The 22,535-nt window shown below is 49.5% G+C and overlaps 1 protein-coding gene across 1 annotated transcript in view; it reads left to right on the plus strand.

The window, feature by feature from the left end:
* The window catches only part of DNAH17 (dynein axonemal heavy chain 17), a 15,539,113-nt gene that overhangs the window by 6,471,294 nt on the left and 9,045,284 nt on the right, over window positions 1-22,535 (plus strand). The gene's annotated exons all lie outside the window — the stretch shown is intronic.

Below are 22,535 nucleotides of genomic sequence, written 5' to 3' on the forward strand. Positions count from 1 at the left end.
ACTTGGTCCCCTCTGCTTTCAGGTGTCATCCCTCTTCAAGATCCAGGCTTGGATCACTTCGAACTCTCTTCACTGGTCGCCTGCCAGCATCTTTCTTCCAGGCTCTTGGTCCGTCTACGAGGATTCCCGACGTCTTTTGAGACCTATGCAGCTGCAGCCCCTGGGCTAGGTAACTTCGGCATTTCGGTGCCCCAGCATAGCCTCACTATCCAAGGGTCAGAATCCACTTTCGTTTTCCTCCTACCAGGTCGGGTTCGCCCGAGAACACTAACTTTGTCTTTACTAGCCACCATAGACTTTGTCCCGCATCACGCGTGAGAGTGCACACTCTGCACCCAAGTCCCCTGGGCCTCCTAGAAGTAATCTAACGGTTCTATAGCCAAGTCCTAGCGATTCCAAAGCCTATTAGTACTGTACTTACCTGCTAGTAATTTCGCATTCCACTTTCAGAGTATATGGTTTTCCGTGCCCCTCGGGCATTTGTATATACTGTGCTAACTTAAGTATTTTCGTAAGAGTTTTGTTTTGTGCTTAGTACCCTGTCCTCATAAAGAGTACAGGGCTGTTGTGATTCTAATAAATACACTGTTTATTTTCATAACACTTGTGTGGTGTCCTTTCACTTGGTGTTCAAGGGGTATATGTGTGGTATAACAGCTGGCTTAACACGCCCTCTCGAGTCTTTAGCCTTAGACTGCTCGTATCCACGCTACTAGGATAGCTGGTCTATAAGGTTGACTTACAACCAATCATCAATAAGGGTTGTTGGACTGATACATAGTGATCACTAGAATAGTGAGCACTGCATATCAGGCCACCTTCTCACATTGGTGAGCAGAGATTGGGATTTGAGCTTGCTGTTGTTTTACCACACGTATCCTAAGAATATCTTGTTGAAAGATCACATAAGTACTTCAGGTACATATAACTTAGCTTAGAATACTCTGAGTTCTACTGAACCAGCTGTTGTAGCTCCTCAAGGCTTAGCACACCTTGGCTGCAACTCTTAGCAAGGGATCAGTAGGCAAACAAATAGTGTAGGTAGGTGCATCACTTACACCACACTAGAAGCATTTCTAACCACGGAGAGTCTTCAGAGACCCCTCTTGTGGTTGTGGACCTTCCACAGGCCACTTCCAGATATGCTGCTCTTAGCTTCCAGGAGATGAGGCAAATCTGCACATCCAGGAAGGTAAAACAGGGTTCTAACCCTACAATTCCCTTTCTGATTGGTCTCTTGGAGACCTATGATGCCAGGAGGGCTGGTAACCCAGACCCTTCTAATCCAGATGGGAACATGCCTCCCCTAGAGGGAACCCGAGGTGATCCTGACCTAATCCACCTCACAGTTGAGACTGATGAAGGGGATGAGGATGAGGATCTCTCAGGGGATGAGGCAGACAAGGGACAGGTAGAAGTCAGCAGACTAACCAGGTCCAACTTAAGCAGGCATGAGAATGGTACTAGGGGACCCCTGGGACCCCTCTCAGGCCAGCTTAACATTGGGAATGGACGAGTTAGGTCTCTATCCAGAGGCTCTAACAGATCCATTCGAACCAATGGCTCCCAACACTCTTCTCACAGAGGGATGACATCCCCTCAGAGGAGAGTGTATGAAGCTAAAGAAAGGGAAGTCAATCTGAGGATTGAAAGGGAAGAACTTGCCCTGGCCAAAGAAAGGCTTGCCTTTGCTAGAGAGCAAGAATTGAGTGGGACAGTTCCCACTGGTGGCAGCATTATACCTAGCAATAGGGAAAGGAGTTTTGATACAAGACACCTAAGTAAGATAGTGCCCCCCTTTAAACAAGGGGATGACATCCACAAATGGATTACTGCTTTGGAGAGAGCCTGCACTGTGCAGGGTGTTCCCCCAAGTCAGTGGGCAGCTATCTTGTGGCTCTCCTTTGAAGGTAAAGGTAGAGATAAGCTCCTCACCACAAGGGCTGAGGATGCTAACAATTACCAAATCCTGAAGAACACGCTGATTGATGGGTTCGGCCTAACCACTGAGCAGTACAGGGTGCTGTTCAGGGATACCCAGAAAACTCAGTCTCAGGATTGGTCTGATTTTGTAGATTGTGCCACTAAGGCTTTGGAGGGCTGGTTGCTGGGCAGTAAGGTTACTGATTATACAGGATTGTACAATTTGATCATGAGAGAACAAATTTTAAACAATTGTCAGAACCAGTTGTTGCATCAGCATCTTGTTGACTCAGATCTGACCTCTCCCCAAGAATTGGGAAAGAAGGCAGACAGATGGGTCAGAACAAGAGTTAAGCAAAACCAGGGCCAGAACCAGGGTGGTCAGAAGAAAGCAGACCAGAAGGGTAAAGATTCTAAAGGTGAAAATGACCAGAAGTCTTCAACAGGTACCCAACAACCCAAAGAGGGTGGGGGTCAGGCTTCCCAGAAAAAGAAGAATCAAGAAGGCCAATCTAAAAGGTGGTGCCAGTACTGTAAAAGTAAAACTCACTGGTTTAGTGAGTGCACCAAGAAAGGAGGAGGGCAGACTCCTGCCACTGCAGCCCCTAAGGCACCTGTGCCCCCTAGTACAGTCAGCAGTGGGAGTGCACCTCCCAAGGGTTTAGTTGAGTTAACCTTGGGTTCTGAGGGGTATGACAACTTAGTTGGCACACTCACTCAGGCTGTCCTTGTCTGTACAGGGGATGTGGATATATCCCCTGATGTCAGTCCCAATACTTTGGGCAAATGCAGACAGACACCTTTTATTAATGGAAAAATGGCTCAGGCCTATAGGGACACTTGTGCCAGTGTCACAATGGTGACACCTAACTTTGTGGACCCTAGACAGATCATGCCAGGTACAGATTTCCTGGTGACCAATGCAAGCAATGTCACTACCAGTCATAGTATGGCAATTGTAGCTTTCTCCTGGGGAGGGGTAACTGGCCAAAAGAAGGTTGTAGTTAGTTCAGACCTCCCAGTGGATTGTTTGTTGGGCAATGATTTGGAGTCATCACAATGGTCAGAAGTGGAGCATAGGACTCACATGGAGATGTTAGGCTTGCCAGCACATGTGCTTGCTGTGACTAGGTCACAGGCCAGAAGATGCCCCACTGAACAGGTGCTGGATCCTGGAACAATGGACCAGACACCTTCCAAGAAGAAGAGCAGTAGGGTTAAGGCATTGCCTTCCCCCTTGCCCCAGGTTGTGGATCAAGTCTCAGAGGAGGCTGACAAACAGGAATTGAGGGAAACTGAGCCTAAAGAGTTTGAACTTGATCAAGTTGAATTTCTGGGTTCAGGTGGCCCCTCAAGGGAAGACCTGGGGAAGGACCAGTTAGACTGCCCTTCCCTTGAACCCCTCAGACAGCAGGCTGCTGCTGAGGCTGCTGGGAACGCCACAGGTACCCACAAGGTATACTGGGAAGATGGACTCCTGTACACTGAGGCAATAGACCCCAAGCCTGGCATGACCAGGAGGCTGGTTATCCCCTTGTCTCAGAGAGGTTTCCTCCTTACCTTGGCCCATGAGATTCCCTTAGCAGGTCACTTAGGCCAGACAAAGACTTGGGACAGGCTTGTCTCACACTTTCACTGGCCTCACATGAATGAGGATAGAAGGGAGTTTTGTCGCTCCTGTGTCACTTGCCAAGCCAGTGGTAAGTCAGGTGGCACAACAAAGGCCCCCCTTATACCAATGCCTGTGGTGGGGGTGCCCTTTGAAAGAGTGTGGATTGACATTGTTGGTCCAATGGAACCCCCAGACAGCATCAGGGCACAAGTTTATACTGGTGGTAGTGGATCATGCCACCAGGTATCCTGAAGCTATTCCACTTAGGACCACTACAGCACCTGTAGTGGCAAGGGCCCTAGTTGGAGTATTCTCCAGAGTGGGCTTCCCTAAGGAGTTTGTCTCTGACAGAGGTGCAAACTTCATGTCAAGCTACTTAACTGCTATGTGGATGGAATGTGGTGTCAACTACAAGTTCACCACACCCTATCACCCACAGTGCAATGGGCTTGTTGAAAGGTTCAACAGGACCCTAAAAGGGATGATTCATGGACTACCTGAAAAGCTCAGGCGTAGATAGGATGTCCTGATTCCCTGCCTTCTGTTTGCTTACAGAGAGGTCCCACAGAAGGGGGTTGGCTTCAGCCCTTTTGAACTTTTGTATGGGCATCCTGTAAGAGGACCCCTGTGCTTGGTGAAGGAAGGATGGGAGAGACCTCTCAAAAAGCCTGCAACCAGCATAGTGGACTATGTACTTGGTCTCCGCTCCAGGATGGCTGAGTATATGGAGAAGGCATCTGAAAACCTTAAGGCCAGTCAAGAACTCCAAAAAGCTTGGCATGACCAAAAGGCTGTCCTGACTGTCTATCAGCCTGGACAGAAGGTGTGGGTGTTGGAGCCAGTGGCCCCAGCAGCACTCAAAGACAAATGGTCTGGGCCCCACACAATTCCTGAGCAGAAGGGAGAGGTCACCTACCTGGTGGACCTTGGAACTCCCAGGAGCCCCCACAGGGTGCTCCATGTCAACAGGCTCAAAGCATATGTCGACAGGAAGGACATGAGCTTGCTCATGGCCATAGATGAGGGACAGGAGGAAGAGAGTGACCCTCTCCCAGACCTGCTCACTCAGAATCCTGATGATGGGTCAGTAGATGGTGTTGTCTTTTGTGGCAGCCTCTCTGAACATCAACAGAAAGACTGTAAACAGGTTCTTCAGTCTTTCAGACATATGTTCTCTCTGACACCCAGTCAGACCAATTGGTGTACCCATGAGGTTGACACTGGTGACAGCTTGCCAGGTAAGAGTAAAATCTACAGGCAGCCTGATCATGTTAGAGTCTGCATCAAAACTGAAGTGCAGAAAATGTTGGAGTTGGGAGTCATTGAACCCTCAGATAGCCCTTGGGCTAGTCCAGTAGTTCTAGTGCCAAAACCTCACACCCAGGGTGGTAAGAAAGAGATGAGGTTCTGCGTAGACTACAGGGGTCTCAATGCAGTCACTAAGACTGATGCCCACCCAATACCAAGGGCAGATGAACTTATAGATAGATTGGCTTCTGCCAACTACTTAAGTACATTTGACCTGACAGCTGGGTATTGGCAAATCAGGTTAGCTGAGGATGCCAAGCCCAAGACAGCATTTTCAACCCCTGGTGGACATTATCAGTTTGTGGTAATGCCCTTTGGTCTGAAAAATGCACCTGCCACCTTCCAAAGGTTGGTGAATCATGTTCTCAATGGGCTGGATGACTTCTGTGCAGCATATCTTGATGATATTGCTGTCTTTAGCTCCACCTGGGAGGATCACCTGGTGCACCTGAGGAAAGTGTTAGAGGCTCTGCAAGCAGCAGGTCTCACTATCAAGGCCACAAAGTGCCAGATAGGGCAGACACAGGTTGTGTACTTGGGCCACCTTGTAGGTGGAGGCCAAGTTCAACCACTGGAGAGCAAAATACAGTCAATCAGGGACTGGGCTCCTCCAACCACCCAGACTCAGGTTCGAGCTTTCTTGGGCCTGACTGGTTACTACAGAAAGTTTGTCAGGAACTATGGATCAATTGTGACTCCATTAAATGAACTGACAAGTAAGAAAATGCCAAAAAAGGTTCAGTGGACAGCAGGCTGTCAAAAAGCATTCGATGACCTAAAGCAGGCCATGTGCACAGCACCTATCCTCAAGAGTCCAGACTACTCCAAACCATTCATTGTCCAAACAGATGCTTCTGAGTTGGGTGTGGGAGCTGTTCTATCTCAACTGAATTTTGATGGTCAAGACCAGCCCATTGCTTTTATAAGCAGAAGGCTGACCCCCAGAGAGAAGAATTGGTCAGCTATTGAGAGGGAGGCCTTTGCTGTGGTTTGGGCCCTGAAGAAGCTGAGGCCATACTTGTTTGGCACTCACTTCAAGATTCAGACCGACCATAAGCCCCTCTTGTGGCTAAATCAGATGAAGGGTGAAAACCCCAAACTGCTTAGGTGGTCCATTTCCCTACTGGGGATGGACTTTACAGTGGAACATAGACCTGGTACTGATCATGGCAATGCCGATGGTCTCTCCAGATATTTCCACTTAGAACAAGAAGACTCACCTGGTCAAGGTTAGCTTATTGTCCCAAAGTTTGCGGGGGGGTCATGTAGGAGAGTAGGGTCTGCAATCCTATGATCACCCAGATTTTTTGCTTTTGTTTCACTGGTTTACGACTTTCTCTGGCTGTGGACCTGCCAATCAGACCCACAGCCTGGCTGTTCTCTCTCTAAATTACGACATGTACCCTAGGTGCATTTACCAATTGGAACTGGGCCACCTTATCAGACCCTGTAACTCAGGGCATAGGTGTACCCAGGGCCTACCAGGGGCTGAAGCATGTATTATGCCACCCCTGGATGGCCATCTAAATCTGGCACAACTGGCTGCATGACAGCTAGGGCAAAGTCATGTAATCACCCTTTGCTGTAGATATAGTATACCTATATCTAACCTAAAATGGACACACATATTCCTATCAGTCACTCCTATGGCAGGCCTTGACAATCCTGAAGGCAGAGTGCTTGGAATCGTGTGAAATGGTGCTCTGGCATGAGCTGAGCCCGTTTGCAGCTTGCGGAACCAAGTCCTAATAGCTGTTCCATGATAACGCATACCATATACTCTTAAGTGCATTACAATCCTCGCGGTTAAATGCTATCTTTGGTATTGCTTTATCAAAACATGTTGAGTAAGGTGTCATACGAATTGGAATACTAACCCCTCGCCAATTCTGGTGACGGGGTTAGCATTCCACCCTTCTAGAGGGACACGACATGTATGTAACTGTGAACCCCGGTTAAAGTTAAACGAAGCCTCAGCTCCACAAAATGGATGCTGCCACCACAGACACGAGTCTGACCTCCTGCTGCTGGGAGTCCTTCCAGCGAGGACAGCTTGGACAAAGGGTTTCCTGTCCGGGGCGGTGCTAGCACCATCCCAGACAGGGTTTTGTGTATCCTGGGTAGGCAGGGCTTTACAGGAAGGTGACTGCTGAGTGGCACCCCGGTGCTCACTACGCATAGGCCGGTCAGAACCAGTTCCAGGGGCACACCAGCCCCTGGCCTGGGGAAAGTCCGGCATGGGAGAGGGGTGTAACCACCCCCCTCCTAGTCCCACCCATAGGCAGGACCTAGTCACCGGGTCAGCCCCTTTTCCTAGTACAAAGTTAGGAGCGGGCCCCCTTCCAAATTAGATCATCTTTGGAATCAAGACACGACTTTCTACGAAAGGACTTCACAATTTCTTCTTCAAGATTCTCCCTTGTGACTAAGGAGTAGTCACCCTGCATCCGCAGGCACCATCTTAAGAACACTGCGGTCTGCTGCAAGTCCTTCCTCCGGAATCCGACTGCCCAGCTCGACGAGAACCGGCTTCCCTGGCACCTCTGACCTCTACTCACCTCTACAGCTAAGCTGAGAACCGTGGGTGCGACGAGACCTCGAGGGACCGGCCATCTTCAAGACTGCACGACTTCTTTCCAGCACGACCGCCGAGGGATCCTCTGGTGAGTGCTTTGGGGTCCGAGAAGCCCCGACCCTGAGCAGCTCCAGCACCGAAGTACAGCCTCCCAGCATCTCCACGATCTGCGTGGGGCCCTTCTGCTTTTTGCTGCTCACCGCGTTGTTTGGCTACTAGCCCGCTGGCTTGTGGCCTTCCTAACGACGCCCGACGACATCACTGCTGCTGGTCTGGTTGCTCCAGACTGGCCCTTGCTCCCTTCCAAAAGAGGAGCACCCCGGACCCTCCTGGTCCACTCAAGACGCCATTTTAGGTCCACCGCGTGGGCTTGAATTAGCCAAGGCTTTGTTGCCCAATCCTGGGTCCAGCGACGCCGACAGATTCATCCATCGTGGGACAGCTCACTCCTCCATCCTGGTCGCCGACAACGCCTCCTGGTCCGTGAGATCTGCAGAGCCCAGCGTCGCCCACTCACCTAGTCGAGGTGACTACCATCCGGTGCCCTCCTGGTGCCACCTGGCTACTGGCTAGTAGTCACGAACTTGGTCCCCTCTGCTTTCAGGTGTCATCCCTCTTCAAGATCCAGGCTTGGATCACTTTGAACTCTCTTCACTGGTCGCCTGCCAGCATCTTTCTTCCAGGCTCCTGGTCCGTCTACGAGGATTCCCGACGTCTTTTGAGACCTATGCAGCTGCAGCCCCTGGGCTAGGTAACTTCGGCATTTTGGTGCCCCAGCATAGCCTCACTATCCAAGATTCAGACTCCACTTTCGTTTTCCTCCTACCAGGTCGGGTTCGCCCGAGAACACTAACTTTGTCTTTACTAGCCACCATAGACTTTGTCCCGCATCACGCGTGAGAGTGCACACTCTGCACCCGAGTCCCCTGGGCCTCCTAGAAGTAATCTAACGATTCTATAGCCAAGTCCTAGCGATTCCAAAGCCTATTAGTACTGTACTTACCTGCTAGTAATTTCGCATTCCACTTTCAGAGTATATGGTTTTCCGTGCCCCTCGGGCATTTGTATATACTGTGCTAACTTAAGTATTTTCGTAAGAGTTTTGTTTTGTGCTTAGTACCCTGTCCTCATAAAGAGTACAGGGCTGTTGTGATTCTAATAAATACACTGTTTATTTTCATAACACTTGTGTGGTGTCCTTTCACTTGGTGTTCAAGGGGTATATGTGTGGTATAACAGCTGGCTTAACACGCCCTCTCGAGTCTTTAGCCTTAGACTGCTCGTATCCACGCTACTAGGATAGCTGGTCTATAAGGTTGACTTACAACCAATCATCAATAAGGGTTGTTGGACTGATACATAGTGATCACTAGAATAGTGAGCACTGCATATCAGGCCACCTTCTCACACTTGGCTCACCAGTTCATCAGACCCAGCAGTGGTCCAGATACTTCCACCAGGCTACGTTATCCAAAGACATGACTGGATATTAAGTAGAGGAGGGGGCTTGGCCATTATCCAGAGGTATACCTTCAGCTGTCAGACCAAAGAGGGCTTGGTCTCTGATTGTGAATGTATTTTGTTCGCCATCTGCTTTTCACATACTGGCACCTTCTCAGGGGTTTTAATTTATCAGCCCCCAGGCCCTATAGGCCATTTTAACACTGATCTACCTGAAATAATAGCCAATTCAGTAAGCTCTTTGCCCAATTTCTCAGTATTGGGGGACTTGAATATCCATTTTTATGACACTTCCTCACCCAATACGAGGAACTGGTGAACAGCTTAGGTGACCTTTCCATTAATTTGAAGGTACATTGTCCAACTCATTTAAAAGTCCATCTACTTGACCCTATTTTCACCAATATCGATTTAATAGTGGATAACCCCACTCCACTACCATGGAGTGACCACTACTTGATATCTTTTTCTTGGTCCTCCCCGACTAGAAATCCACTTCTGGATCCGGTAAATAAACTTAGCCAGAATTGGTCCAGACCTCCTATTGAGGCATGGGCATCTACCCTTAACAATACACGCCCAGTGTTAGAAGCCGACCCAGAATCGGCCAACCATGAATTCAATGAATGGATTGAAGCCTCTTTGAACTTGGTGGCCCCGAAGAAGTGGATAACCAACAAAAAGGGCCCTAAGAGTATTGCATGGTACACCCCTGAGCTGAGAAAATTGAAATTAAAATGCAAACAATCAGAGAGACAGTGGAGGAAAGAGTTCTCAGACAAGAGGAAGTGCATCTATAGGGAAGCCATAAAAATCTATAAACTAGAAGTCAACAAAGCACAATCCCTGCGGTCGATACTTTAGGATGCTGCAATGATATAGCAGAGTTCTTTTTTTAAATAATTCAATCTATTTTTCTGGCATTTCCATCAGTTATCACCTCTTCAAACAACCTCGCTTCAGAAAATAGATCAAACTCACATTTGACTGGATTGAAGGTCTTCCCTCCTCTGGACATAAAATCTCTAAAAACCTATCTGAATAAATTAAAATCAGGTTCCCCGAGGGACATGGCCCCTCCTACCGCTCTGAACCAAATTTTTCATGCAGTTACCCCCACTATCCTAAAACGTATTAATCTATCTTTAGGTTCTGGGGCTGTCCTCTCCTTATGGAAACGAGCCATGGTGTGAGCATTGCTTAAAAAAGCAGGTGTGGATCCTGAAGTGTTTGCTAATTATAGTCCTATCTCACTGCTTCCAGGGATCACAAAAATTGCAGAAAAGTCAGTTAACTCCATTTTGTCCACCTTTTTGGAGGAGAATGACTGCCTTCACCCAAAGCAAACTGGATTTAGACCCCATCAGGGCACAGAGACAGCTCTGTTTGTAGTCATTGAGGAAGCTAGGAAAATCTTAGACTCCGGAGGCTCGCGGGAATTGTCCTCTTAGATCTGAGTACGGATTTCGATACCGTCAACCACTAACTGCTGATCTCTATGATTAGAGAAGCAGGGGTATCCTGAACTGCACTAATGTGGCTGGAGTCCTTTTCAGACGTCCGCTCATTTCAGGTCTTCGAGGACAACTCCATTTATAAGAGTATGCCATTGAGTTGTGGGGTTCCGCGGGGATCGTCCCTGAGCCCCACCCTCTTTAACATTTATATAAGCCTCCTGGCCATTATGTTAAACCCTTTGACATGCAGATCATTACATACACACAATTGATTTTTAAAGTGTATCGTGTGGATGGAGGGCTCTTATTTACAACTAAATGGAGCAAAAACTGACCTGATGTTTCTGGGAAAAGCTTCCCCATTAGGTCACACCTGTCTATGGCCTAAATGCGCGGGGCGTGGCTACCAGCCGACCATGGTAGACGTGAGGTGAATCAGCTCTGTCTAACAGCCCTGTACATTGGCAAATTATCCTGTGTGAACTGCTGCTAAATCCCCCAAATTACCACCCAATTGCAGAGAAGAGGACACGGGCGGGGAACAGCGGCTCCCGGGGGATCTGACTGCAATGGATAACAGCTACCAACATCCAGTGGTGGGAGGCCTAGCACCGCGCCAAGCACGTCGGCGACCACGGCCCACAGCGGAAGACCAGGCCAGGTGCAACTGACTTCCGGGCGGCGGCGCTTGACATCCGGGACCCGCCCGGGTCTCGGAGGACAGCGGGCAAATATATCGGAAGCGGAGCGGAATACGAGAGTTATCCACCACTGGGTCAGTCACCACCCGATGCGACAGGAGCCAGAGGGGAGACGCACCCTTACCGCGGAGCACGGCACAGCGAGCATCGGGAGTGGAGTCGGAGGGCGGGTGCCTGCTACGAGGTATGCCTACTGACCGGGACCACGGGCCAGGGAGAGGGAGCACTGGTGGAGCCCTGATAATCACTGGCAGGCACTGCCGATGCGCTTTGGATCCCCGTGGGAGGTGAAGCGCTCCACCAACACCGGGAAACGGACGCCCGCCTTTTTGTGGACGGCGCATTGGGTTCCGGAGTGGGCTTAACTGCGGCCCGGAGTTCTGAGACACTGGGGACGGAACGGACCTTGGTGACCTGAGGGACCTCTTTGTAAGTGTTCACCCTGACTATCGCCATCCTGCCAAATGACCCTGAGAGTCGCGCAAGGGGCTAAACTCACCGGCCAAAACTCTGCTACTCTGCTACATCGTGCTGCAACATCACCAGGGCCCTGATGCTGTGTGCTCTTCCCCGCCACCGTGCTCGCAGCACCGCACGGCCAGAGCGGGGGAAGACTACAGCTCCCAGAGGGCTCAGGGGCTGGAACCGCCCACTTCCTGTTGGAGCGCGCCCGGAGGCGCTTAAAGGACAGCAGCTCCCTCGGTGGAGCGGGGAGCGTTTGCACGCGCAAGGGGCTAAACTCACCGGCCAAAATTCTGCTACTCTGCTACATCGTGCTGCAACATCACTGGGGCCCGGACGCTGTGTGCTCTTCCCCGCCACCGTGCTCGCAGCATCGCACGGCCAGAGCGGGGGAAGACTACAGCTCCCAGAGGGCTCAGGGCCTGGAACCACCCACTTCCTGTTGGAGCGCGCCCGGAGGCGCTTAAAGGACAGCAGCTCCCTCGGTGGAGCGGGGAGCGTTTGCACGCGCAAGGGGCTAAACTCACCGGCCAAAACTCTGCTACTCTGCTACATCGTGCTGCAACATCACTGGGGCCCTGACGCTGTGTGCTCTTCCCCGCCACCGTGCTCGCAGCATCGCACGGCCAGAGCGGGGGAAGACTACAGCTCCCAGAGGGCTCAAGGGCTGGAACCGCCCACTTCCTGTTGGAGCGCGCCCGGAGGCGCTTAAAGGACAGCAGCTCCCTCGGTGGAGCGGGGAGCGTTTGCACGCGCAAGGGGCTAAACTCACCGGCCAAAACTCTGCTACTCTGCTACATCGTGCTGCAACATCACTGGGGCCCTGACGCTGTGTGCTCTTCCCCGCCACCGCGCTCGCAGCATTGCACGGCCCGAGCGGGGGAAGACTACAGCTCCCAGAGGGCTCAGGGGCTGGAACCGCCCACTTCCTGTTGGAGTGCGCCCGGAGGCGCCTAAAGGACAGCAATTTCCTCCGGGGCACGCGCGGGCGACGCCGGGCTGAGCCCGGGCAGAGGGCGGGCCGTCTGTGGCCGTCCAGGACAGGAAGAGGCAGGGCAGGGCCAGTCACTTTGTCCAGTGCAATGGGGAAACGCAAACTTGTAATAAAGGGCGGAGAAGGTAAGAAAGCCAAAGTCCCACGAAAATCGGAGGCAAATATTACCTTTCTTACCTCTGCGGTGGGGGCTTTGAACAACGAAATTGCTAATGCGGAGAAAGAACTGGAACTTTTCCAGGCTGGTGCGGCAACTAGGGACCTCCCGGTTGAATCTGAATCACAGTCACAGCCAGAACCGGCTCGTCCCATCCCACTTGAACCTAACATAATTGTGGCGGCCCCTCTATCCACTTGCATGGTTAACCAGTTACCTCCCCAAACCAGCAGTAAGGCTGTATCACCGGAGACACAGCAACCTTCCACGCTAAAAAACACAAAACCCCGTGGAAATAAACCCTACAAACTGCCTACACCCAAAGTAGACATTACAGCTACCCAGGGATTCCACGCTAACTTGGCAGACGTGGTAGAAGAACTGTTTGAATCCCGGTTGGAGGAACCACTATTGGTAAATATTGCAAAGGACATAGTGGACACTTTGAAATCATGTGTAGAAAATATCCTGCATAAATGTGAACGTATTGACAACTGCCTAAAAGACCTGAAGTCCCACACTGAGGGGAAGCGGGCCCATGAAAAACCTGAATTGATTGGTAGTCAGGAGGTGATCATGGGCTCACCAATGCAGGCTAATAGCCAAGGCCATACAACATGCACAAATCCACTCAAAGGGAACATAACATCTCAAGGGGAGGCATATAAGATCTTAGTCTCAGGGGCTGTGCCTGAGGACAGGGCACCAAAACCACTAGTTAAGGAGCGAAGATATAGTGGGTTGAAAGCCAGACAGAACAACATAGTGGATCTCACCCCAGATGCAGCACCCCTAGTTGTAATTTTAACTGGGATCCCACGCCTTAATATTAACCAGAGGGAATCAGAACAGGATCTACTGAACAGAACCAGAACATGGTGTACACAGTTTAGTAGTGGGAGTTTGGATGTGGGAAAAAATATTATAGCTGCCAGAAGGGTGGACTGGGTGGGGCGAAGGAAGAAATGTATCACCGGTGACTGTGTGATTGTTAACTTTAACAGTCCCAATATGGCTAATACACTACTCTGGGATGGATCTGAGCTAGATGGCGCAGGTATCAGACCCCTGCCATTAGGCTACTTCTATCCACCTCGACCCCATCCACAGGCCAAACCACGATCCTGGCATATTCTGTCACCATTAGGACACATAGGAAGTGCAGGGGAAGTGAGACACTATTCCTATCAAGCACAACAGGCTCGTCTGCGGGCGGGGGATAAGCTTGCCGCCACCGCACGCATTGTCCCTGATCATTCAGCTGAAATTCAGGTGGAACCCGTTGTGCTAAGTAATAGGTTCTCACCACTTGCAAACCCCTCTAGCCTGGATCTAGTGGATTGACAACTACCCACTCACCCGACTGGTCAGGAGAATTCCATTATAGTCAATCAATGCCATAAACCAATGATACTTAGCTGGAATATAGCGGGGCTAAGGAGGAAAGCCTTGGATGACAGATGGGTTTATTTTGTAACTCACCACGACATTATGTGTTTTCAGGAGACGTGGGATACCAAGGGAAATTTTTATTTAAATGGATATCATAGCTTCTCAGTTAAAGCGACCGCTGGGCTGGAAGGGAGACCCAAAGGTGGCCTGTATACAATCACCTCTATCAATTTGGCAGGTTCCATGAAGAAAATAGAATCATCAGTGGATAGCATTTTGTGTGTAGAATGGGTCAGGCCCAACATCCCTATAATTTGAATTGTAAATTTTTATAATGCACCGGATAAGGTATCTTGTAACACGCACCTAAGGTCCTTATCCTCTTTTCTTTCTCACTACAAGTCACATCAAACAGCTTTATTCGAAATTTTGCTCATGGGAGATTGTAACATACACCCCTGTGGATGGGATTGTTTTTCTAAACAACAACTGGCACCTCCGGGCGCTATCAGTCCCCATCTTGAACACACACCGCAGGGGATGGAGTTGGAAGAATTACTTGCCGACCTAAACCTGTTTGAAGTAGCTGGGCCCGAGGGGGAGAATAGGGCACCGACGTTCATAGGTAGAGATGCAAACACTGTCATCGATTACATCTTTATCTCAACGGGACTAGTTGATGCGGTATCCTCCCTGGAAGTCAAGGTTTTCCTCCTTTAGTGACCATAATCCCCTGATTCTGGCTTTAAACATTGGGAGTAACAACGCAACCCAGGTTGAGCGTCTGGGTGGCTGCTGCGATCCCATTGTTCCCAAGGACCGGGGAAGAAGATTAAATTGGTCCAAGGTGGTCCCGGACACATTTATTCAGTATCTAAAAGCAAATGTTCATGCAGATCTGTCAACATGCACAGACAGCTCGGCAGCTGACACTGATATTATTAAATCTTTCACTAACATCTGTACGCAAGTAAGCCATGATCTAACACTCGGGAAGAAGCGAGCTGAAACCACCCGCCCAAGGTGGTTTGATAGGGAATGCTCAAAGGCACATAAGGGGCTTATGGAGGCCCTCAAACAGCAGCCGAGAAATTGGGAAGGGTGATTCAGTGCAGGAAGCTCTATAGATTAACCATTAATAACCGAAAAAAGTCCATAAAAAACGAGGCTTGGGACAATCTCACATCAATTAACATCCTGAGAGATAGTTCCAAATTCTGGGCTGTGATCAACCACTCCTATTTTTCTGAGGAGGAAAACTCTATCATGGATTGTGTGATCCCTGAAGAAGATTGGGTTGCCCACTTCAGTAAAATATATAACAGTGAAGAGTCACTAGCACCAGATAGTCTTCACCGGCTCACGGTCCCTGCTGTCCCCCTGAAGTTTAGTGAGCACGAGGTTATTAGGGCCATTTTGGAGATGACGAAATGTAAGGCCCCAGGCCCAGATGGTGTCCCTGCAGATCTTTATAGGTCACCCCTGGACATGTGGGCTAGAATACTCACCAACGTCTTTAATTCCTCCTGCACAGCTGGGTTTCCCAAATCATGGTCCTCTTCGACCATCATTCCCATTTACAAGAAAGGTTCCCGAACAGATCCGGCCTGTTATAGGCCGATATCATTGATTGACTTTGCCGTCAAAATTCTGGGCAGAGTCATATTACAGAGACTGGGGGATTTCATAAAGGAGAAGGGGGTCCTTTCAGACCTGCAGTATGGGTTAAGGGCCAGGAGAGGAACCATGGACCAGTGCCTAAACCTCCTTATGCTGGTCGGCAAATACACCAAGGCCAAGGAGGGTAATCTATACATGGCCTCCATGGACCTCTCCCCGGCCTTTGACTTGGTCAACCGAACCAAGTAATGGGCCATACTGGCCAGCCTGGGTATTGACCCATCGCTGGTTAACTTCTTAGCATCACTTCACACAGACTTGTCAGCCTCCATCAGAACCGATCGGGAGGGCAGCTGTACTCGGCCATTCCGTTCTAGAAAAGGTGTTAGGCAGGGCTGTATTTTGGCCCCTCTCCTATTCACCCTTTATATTAACTCACTGGGAAAAGATCTGGAGGACTCAACACCTGATATTCCACGCGTGGGGGATTCCCTGGTGCCCGTATTACCATACGCGGATGACGAGGTGCTCTTAGCCCGCACAGGGGTAGGGTTGCAGAAACTTCTCGACGCATTTGGAGAGTTCATGGTCTCACTCGACCTGGCGATCAACAACAAAAAATCCCATATAATGGTGGCGGGGAAGCGCACGAAAACTCAAAAGCTAAAGACGTTTACCTGCACTGGTGAGGGGGTGACCAGGGTACCAGTTTTTACTTACCTGGGTGTTATCTTTGAAGAGGGGGGCTATTGGACCGCCCAACTAAATGCAAAAAGCCTTGCAGTTAAGAGATTAACCTCAGCTCTAATGAGCTTTGCAAAGCGATTGGGCTCGCGTCCAATGGACGCTCTCTTGAAAGTGTATAAGACAAAATGCTTGTCCATAGCTATGTATGGTGCTCCCTTGTGGGGCTTTTCGCCACAAGGTAAAATACAAATTGCGGAAAATACTTTCCTCAGAACATTGCTAGGAGTCCCACAATAGAAATCAGTTTTCTCCCTGCATACTGAGTTAGGCATAGGCTATGTAACCGATGAGCTACAATTGGCCCCTCTGGTCTATTGGGCAAAAACCTGGTTAAATAATGATATCCCTTTGAACCACTGCATCCTTAAGGACTGCATGGCGTTAGACAGGGCTAGTATACATTAAGAACACGTTGAATAAAATGGGCAGGCCAGATCTTTACAAATACCCGAACAACATAGTTAAAGGAGACGTAAAATGGATTAAGGAAAACTTCCTGTTCAGGGCGAATCAGGCTAGGGAAGAGGAGGAATTAATTAAGCCAAAAGTTAGAGCAAATATTCTGCTCTTAACTACTCCCTCTCTAGAACCCTATTTAAAAATTGTTAGTAAACCATTCCATCGTCACCTTCTCATTAGATTGAGATTTAACATTATACAATACTCCCTGGGTGACTTCCCAGTGTGGGGGGTACCTGATATACTGAGCCCATGTAGCTGTGATAACTTCTCAGAGCAGTCTCTCATGCACTTTGTAATGATCTGTGACCACTTCAAGGAGGGTAGAAGGCGGTTCTTAGCCCCAATTCTAAGAGATGCGGGTTTTTTACAAGTACGCCCAGCTCTCTTTTACTTACAACTATTAGGAACCACAAAGGTAATTTTCGGGGTTGCTAGCTTTCTGGTAGCTGCCATGCGTATTAAGACCAGGAAGCTATCCCTGAATAACCTGGCGGGGTGGCTGAATATACTGTGTTCTTTTTTACTGCTTTTAACTGTTTTTTAGCATGCCCATTTTTAATAATCTTTGTATGTATTCAATATTATCATTAATGTTTAATGTCTTTTTAAACTGATGAAATGTGACATTGTCTTTTTATTGCCTGACTCTGCTTTTATGATTTTAACAATCGAATAAAGCTTGTTTTGACATTGACATTGACCCTGAGAGTGAAGTCCCGGTGGTGACCGTATGAAAAGGGCAGATAGACTGTATGCAGCACCACAGCTAGACAACTAGACGTGGTCAATCAGAGTGGAGGAGAGAGGCCGGATCCTACGGGTGATCGACGATACGGAAGTGCTCAGCCGTGCTCGAGAAGGACCCGCCTGGGATCTAGAACGAGTCGAAATATGGTCCGTAACAAGGGCAGGCAACCAGACACAGCAGTGCACGCCACGTTGCATTCCACCAGCTCCGAGGACCCACTAGCGTCCTCCAACAACAAAGTGATCCTGCCGACGGATATGGGCTCGCAAGAGGCAAAACTGGACCTGATCCTGACCGAGATTAGGGCATCGAGAGAAGCACTGGAATCTCGAATGGACACAATGTCTACCGGACTATCTCGTTTAAAGGCGGATCACAAAAAATTAGCAGAAAAGGTCACTGAACATAAACTGGCTCTGGATGACCTGATACCACAGTCGACGGAAAACTCTTCAAAAATTGAGGCACTAGAGCAGCAGATTAAAGGATTGCGGGATAGAGTGGATGACGCAGAAGGGCGCTCGCGTCGCAACAATGTACGCCTCTTGGGCGTGCCGGAACGCAGCGAGGGAACTAATCCGACGCAGTTTGTAGAGGACTGGCTTAAAACGGTTGTGGCTTCTGAGGACCTCACCCCGCTATTTAGTGTGGAACGTGCACACAGGGTACCCACAAGGCCGCCTAAACCGGGAGCTCCTCCGCGCCCCCTGATAGCACGAAATCTGCATTACAAAGACAGGGACGCAATCCTCAAGGCGGCAAGGGAGAAGGCCCTGTTACGCTATGAAAATAAGACGGTGTCGATCCATCCGGACTTCACCCCGGCTGTCCAGAAAGCTAGATCCTCTTTCTTGGGCGTGAAACGCACTCTGCGAGAACGCAACCTGAAATATGCCCTGTTCTTCCCGGCACGTCTTAGAATTATCCATGAGCACAAAACCTATTTCTGCGACACGGCGGAAGAGGCGTCAGAATGGATTGAAGTGGCGCTTTCACCGGACTTGTCGCAGGACCCTCTGGAGAAAGCGATGGGAGAGGATATAGCTGGCACATCGGATTCACAACGGGGCCCTAGAGAGGCAGAGGACACAGAGACTGGCACGAGTGGAAACCGCGTACCGTCTGGAGAGAGGGATACGCAGGGAACGACGCTGCTGACGATGGACGCTCTGGCGGCTCATGATGCCAGAACCGGAGCGGGAACAAACAGCAAAGACAGTTCGCACACACTGGCCTCTGAATCAGACACTAGCTTGCAGTTATTCCCGCGCATCACAGCGCAGATGGCGAATGAGTTCTGATATGCTGCCTGAGAGAAACACGGGGTGGTAATGTATATACATGCATAAAGAAATGGTTGTGATGGGGATACACAGCCAGGGTTCCATGCAGCTAACTGGGCAAATGTACAGAGTCTTTTGTTAACAGATTCTGAGTAGGAACGTAGGGGTACACCCCCCCCAAGCGACGGCAAAATGGTTTTGAGTTTTTACCCATGTTAGGTATCGATGTTTGGTCCTGGACAGTTAGGAGGAAGGGACCTTCAAGTTGGGAAGTTAAGCACTAAGGCAGCACACATTATGCATCACACACCACCACATGGCCTGCAGGATCAGGTGAAGTCACACGACCCAAGCAATAATGACCATGGCAACAAACTAACACATATAAACTCTGCACATGGAATGTTAGAGGCCTGGGTTCGGTGCATAAAAGGCACAGGGTACTGGCTCAACTTCACAGGCGGCAAGTGGAAATAACGTGTATACAGGAGACCCATTTAAACGGCGCAGAGGGCTCCAAGATGGCCAGGAAATGAAAGGGTCAGTTTTATGCAACTGATTACTCAGCGTTCTCCCGAGGAGCGGCCATTTAGATAAAAAACACGGTCCCCTTTAAAACACTGGAACACAGGGTAGACAGAGAGGGGAGGTACGTGTTCGTAAAAGGATTACTAGACGGCTCTTTGGTGGTACTCGGTAGCCTCTATGCCCCCAACACAGAGCAGTCCACATTCTTTGACACTATCAGCAGGGTGCTGTCAGATTGGTCGGATCTTGCATGGGTTCAGGGTGGGGACCGTAATGCAGTGCTAGACCTGTATCTAGACAGGTCCCATCCCTCCTTGAATGTGACAGACAGCAAGAAGCAAGCGGAAGCACTGTCGCGCTGGGCGCTTGGATAGGACCTGGCGGATGCGTGGCGTACCAAATATGCAAATTATAAGGAATACACGTTTTACTCCCCGCCACACAAACTACACACGAGAATAGACAGTTTTCTTTGTTCTACTACATTATCAGGATCTATTGAATCGGTTGTGCACATGGGCAAGACTCTATCGGACCATAACCCGGTGGAGCTGGTGATAAAAGGGGGGAGGCTTCCTACTCCGATCCCAACCTGGCGATTACCCCCCGAATTGCTAGAGGATCAAGTTTTTAGGGCAACTTTGTTGGACCCCATTACGCAATATTTTGCTGAAAACAAAAACACAGCTGGGTCCCGCCAACTCGAATGGGATGCCTTTAAGGTGACCATACGTGGCGTAGCGATGAGTACAAAAGTGGGCATTAAATATTCAGTGATAGAGAAGCTCAAGGAAGCGGAGGGTAGATTAGCCATGCTGGAAAATGAGGTGACGGGCGCACTCGGCGGCCTCACGCAACTTCAAGAAGCACACATACAACATGCAGAATTACTGGAGGAACTACGTGTATTAGACCACAGAGAATACACATGCAGGCAACACGCGCAGGCAGACAGGTCTGGTCCACTTTTGGCTCGCCTGGTGCGCAATACTCCGCCGGTCGCCCCAATAGTGGAAGTGAGAGATGGGATGGGAATGGTAGTGCAAACACAACTAGAAATTAACAATGCGTTCAAAGACTACTACACCAAATTGTATGGCCCGCATGACCCACTGACGAACGTGGATCTGGAGTCATTTCTGACGGACGTTAACATTCCACGACTCACGACCGAGCAGCAGAAAGACCTGGCAAACAATATAACTATAGCTGAAAATAGACAGGCTATCAAAGCACTACCACGAAACAAAGCACCGGGGACGGACGGCCTGCCAGCCGAGTTTTACCTCACATACATTAATATCTTGACCCCACACTTACATGCTCTGTATAACATATCGATGGAATCCCACACACTGCCTCCCACAACCCTACAGGCATTAATAATCTCCCTCCTGAAGCCTTGTAGGACTCTCTGCAGATGGAGAATTATAGACCCCTTGTCACTGCTAAACACGGACAACAAGATCCTCAGCAAGATTTTAGCAACTCGCATATCCCAATTTATCCCGACCCTAATACACCCAGACCAGTGTGGCTTTGTGCCAGGTAGAAGCAAGGCACTGAACCTTCGAAGGCTGAGCCAATTAATGACACTAGAGGGTACTAGACATGATAAGGAGGGGTGCATCTCCCTGGATTTATGGCAGGCCTTCAATTCTCTGAGATGGGATTATATGGTGGCATAATTGGGCAAATTAGGCATCCCACAGGAGTACATCAACTGGGTAACGTTGCTATACCTTCACGCCACAGCACGTGTCCGAACTAACAGATGTATCTCCGAGCAAATTGACATCATGAAGGACACGCGGCAGGGATGCCCACTGTCGCCGTTGCTATTGATACTCGCTCTGGAGCCTTTATTAATTAAAGTCCGTACACTAGCGAGTGCAAAAAGGATACAGAGAAACACACTGCCCCATATCATATCGGCCTACGCCGATGACATAATATTATACATCAATGACATGTCGGCAGATCCGCTCCCAACAATATTCAATACTTTCCGGGACATATCGGGTTTAGGGATCTACGACTCGAAATCTTATGGCTACTGCTTTAACACTCCGTTGGAAAGCACACATATAGAGTTAAAGCCACACTGTTTTCAAGTGGCGACTACGACGTTCAAGTATTTGGGTATACAGGTGTACCGGAACGCTTGTGACCTCTTGGAAGGTAACCTGGGCAAACCGATCAGTGCACGCAAAACACAAATACAATTTTGGAACACACTACCCCTATCGATAGCCAGGAAGGTGACAATTACAAAGATGGTGGTGCTACCTAGATTACTGTATTTCTTCACGAACCTGCCCCTTATGGTCCCGATGAGTTTTTCAAGACTGGTAACACATTACTAACGGAGCTGATATGGGGTGCAGGCAGACGACGTATCGGTATGGCTAAGTTACAACTACCCACAGACAAGGGGGGCATGGGAGTACCAGATCTGATCGCATATGGTTACGCCTATCAACTCCAGTGGTTGGCCTATTGGCTAGCAGGGCGTAACCTACATGAAATAGGTATGTCGGAGGTAGAAAAGAACAGGGGCACTATACACAGGCTACTGCTGCCTAACGATAGACTGCCGGCCACAGCACCATACCTCCTACGTCTAGCTATCAAGTGCTGGAAAAAAGCGGTTAAATACACTAATGCGGTATCGTTCTATGCGCCCACTATACCCCTGCTGGGGCTTCCACTGGGAAACAGTATATTGTCCGAACTGAAACTCAGGAAATGGCAGCAAGCAGGTGTTCTACAAGTGGGAGACTTCTTTGCGGAAAACGCTCTCATGACACACGCGGATTTTACGCAGCTGCATCATACCCCTGACACGTTATTCTTGTTACACGCACAGGTTACAGAATACATAACCTCGACCTAGGCACGGGATGGGACAGAACCGCCCACAAACCCGCTCCTCACAATGCAGTACCTAATGGGGACGGGCAGTCACCTGACGAGGTGGTTGGCGGCCGGCATCAGAAATGGTAGAGCATCACGCTGCAGCCCACACGGGAACGATGGGAAGTGGATGTGGGGCACGTATTTGGAGACAAGGATTGGGAAAAGATGCTCAGGTTCCCTAATAGG

This window comes from Lissotriton vulgaris, chromosome 7 (assembly GCF_964263255.1).
Source record: "Lissotriton vulgaris chromosome 7, aLisVul1.2, whole genome shotgun sequence".
NCBI lineage: Eukaryota > Metazoa > Chordata > Amphibia > Caudata > Salamandridae > Lissotriton > Lissotriton vulgaris.